At 44.6% G+C, this 3,170-nt stretch overlaps 1 long non-coding RNA gene across 1 annotated transcript; it reads right to left on the reverse strand.

Annotated features, from left to right (window-relative positions):
• Positions 1-395: 395 nt before the first annotated feature.
• Positions 396-1,148, reverse strand: LOC109199387 (uncharacterized). The gene is made up of 3 exons (XR_002059794.2): positions 1,048-1,148; positions 851-938; positions 396-441 (listed from the first exon to the last, which is right to left on the reverse strand). It is a non-coding gene; the product is annotated as an uncharacterized LOC109199387 (long non-coding RNA).
• Positions 1,149-3,170: the final 2,022 nt, after the last annotated feature.

Below are 3,170 nucleotides of genomic sequence, written 5' to 3' on the forward strand. Positions count from 1 at the left end.
CAGATTTCTATGACTCTTAATTACAATGATCCATCTCCTCTACACTCTGAATCTAAAATAACCACCACTACAGTCTACAGCTGATATTCCACTGGCCCTTAGACAGACCTATTACCTCGGTCTCAGTGTCATCGTCCTCTATTCCAGTGCCGTCTGCCAGTTCTTTCTGTTTGCGGTAATTCAGCAGAATTGGCAAATGCTGAGGTCTTCCTGCTCCTCACCAGCTTTCTCCAGCACAGGATACAGCGAGGTCGTCAACAAGGACGGAAATCGCGGCCCAGCGCCTGAGCACAGCAGGCGAAGGCCTCCAGTTGGATGCACAGCTGACAGATGTTGCTGTTGAGCTGGTGGATCGTGGATGCAGATGTTGATGATGAAGGAATCACTGGAGAGAGCGGCATCACTGTTGCATATGGAGAGGAGTCTGGATGGACTGAGCAGCTACGCAAAGAGACAAAACACATGTTAATGCACTGCTTTGTAGCCACTTTTACACATGCACTGCAGCTCTGAAGTTTTCAAGATATTATCCATGCACGTGAGAACGCAAATGTCTGACACAGTTACATCAGACATTAAACAGCCTTCAGCCTTCCTGCTCCTGAAAGCCTGTCATCTGAGCCCACAAACTCAACAGGACAGTGCTTACTCAAGTCATGGCTCAAGTGACTTAAAGGGCCGTTTTTAAAGAAAACTAAAAGTGTATAAGCAACCAAGGGAGTGAGTCCTACCTGGCCACTGGACAACATTCAGTGACAGTGCACTTGCTGCATCTCGGGTGGGCAGAGCCCTGATTCAGTAGGGTGAATAAGGGATCTCTTCTCCTCCGTACTTAATGAGTGTGGTGTACCTGTCAGTCATGTCTGGCACATAAGACACCAGGTAGGTCCCATCATGGTTGTCACAGATATTTGCTTCTTGGGCTTCCCGTCTGGGTCCTTCAGGAGAAAACAAAAACTGTTACCTAAATATCAACACTTTGGTTACATTATTGTGTGGTCCACGTTCATGCGCTCACAGTGATCTGCACTGCCAGCAGTCCCTCACCTGCATCTTTGGCATCAATGTTGAACTTCACTGGCAGAGAGGTGGGCACTCCAGTGGTTTTAAGGCCGGATCCACTTGCACGCACCTTGCTGGCATCATGGTGGCAGCACCTTCACCTTGTAAGGGTGGACAAAAGGAAGAGAAGAACAACAGTCTCACAAATGAAAGGAGCCTCATTTACAGAACCCAGTAAACCACACAAAGACTTTTCCACTTTTAAAGCTGGCCAGAGTGCAACACTGTAACATGTAACACCTAGAAGGTTCAGATGGTTGCAGTACTTTGCTCATTTGGATCAAAAGTTTGGGGGAAAATCTTAATTAAATCAAGTGATTGTAATGCTGTTGCTTCCGTGTGTAGTTAACCATCTATCATTTTAGATGTTTCATTAGCAGCCTGATGAAATTAGCTGTGTCGTTAACCCACTTCAGCCATCCAAACAGATGACCATCTAAGGTGAATTATGCAGATCACTAGCACAGTACACAGATTACCACTTCTTATTCCAGCCAGACTTGTTGTTACTTCATTCTAATCATGCAGTAACAACAAAGATTTATTCCTACTGGCTTTTTAAAATATGCTTCTTCTATTCTAGAAAAACAAAAACATGTTATCACAGGGTTTGTTTTTTCAATGACATTTGTGTTGGCTGTGTCAGTTGCAGGCAAACATTTATCATAATGGTTAGATATTAGGAAATAGCTTCAAATTAGTGCATATTTAACTTGTTACACTGCCTTAATGTTGCCTGCATGGGATCTCCTCATCAGCATATGACTGTACCCTGGATGATGATATGTGAGGAGCTTGAACTTGATTCGCTAACAGAAACTAATTTAGCTAGCTTAGCACACATGTCTTGTGGCAAGATATATGCACCTAAATGCTTTAAGTCATTGGCTCTTCTGCCAAATTGCCACCAACCTGCAACTTTGTGAGCTGACTTTTCGGGATTTTTGTGTTTTAGACAACAAAAATAAAAGAAAAAGATCTACAGATTCAGGCTTTTCCTTACCTGTGGTAGTGGCATAGAATGACGTCCACTGACATTGGTTTAATATGAAAACAAACTTTCTCAAACAAAAAAAAACAAAAAAAGAAGAAGTGAGTCGGCGTGTCATCTTTACCGAGCACCATACATGTTTGCCTCCCATTAAAATTATATTTTCCTTTTCAAAAATAATTCGTCTTCAGAGAAGTCAAATATATCAAATTTGCACTAATTCCACGGCCCGGCAGGTGGCGCAGAGCACTTGTCGCCGGCCCCTGGCAGGTTGAAGCACAGACAGTCGATGGTTCGAGTCTCACTCGGTCAAATCATCTCTGTCGCTTCGGCCTGCTAGGGGGATTCCTGGTCTGCGCAGGGAATCCCGTTTTTTTTTTCTTTTTTTTTTCTTTTTGGGTGTTGGGGCCTTTACTTTTAAAGCTGGGACTATCTCCGTTGTCATGGCTACCAAGAACAACGCCAGCTTGGGGGAGAGCGGAGAGCCGATAAGCACAGACTCATTGATCCTTTGTCCACTTTGTTTTCACAGCTGCTGCGCTGCTGTGGGAGACGCTGGCACTTGTGTGGCTTTGCAGTTTTGTGTGGGAACAATATTGCACAAGAAACTTAATAGCTATTTTACAGAACCCCCCCCCCCAAAAAAAAACAAGTATTGCCGAACAAAAGAAATGTCCTTTTTTGTCCTAGTTTTTGCGGCTGGTCGTTGGCGTAAGACGTATGAAGTGGCGCTCTGCATCTGAGCACCCGAGTTCGAACCCCTCACGGACTCGCTGCCACGACCCTTGCTTGGGGGCGGGGAGAAGCCAAGTCGCTTCTCCTTTTTCCTTTTTCCTGCTCGCCAACCCCTCCGCCTGCTCTACAGCTCTCTTATTACCTTTTATACCGGAAAATACCCATGCTTGTCAGCTCTTCATTTCTCAACTATTTGCTCCCTTATTACTCACCTTCCACAACTTGCACTTTCTCTCTTCAGGCTACCAACTCTGCCTTCATTTTTTCACACTGTCTCCCACACTTTTACATCAAATTATTAGCACCTAATAACCACAGTGACAGAGGGACCCCAGGTTTTTTCGGTAAGTTACATGTGTTTGTGTCCGTAACTACCGTCCTT

This window comes from Oreochromis niloticus, unplaced genomic scaffold, assembly GCF_001858045.2.
Source record: "Oreochromis niloticus isolate F11D_XX unplaced genomic scaffold, O_niloticus_UMD_NMBU tig00006568_pilon, whole genome shotgun sequence".
Lineage (NCBI taxonomy): Eukaryota > Metazoa > Chordata > Actinopteri > Cichliformes > Cichlidae > Oreochromis > Oreochromis niloticus.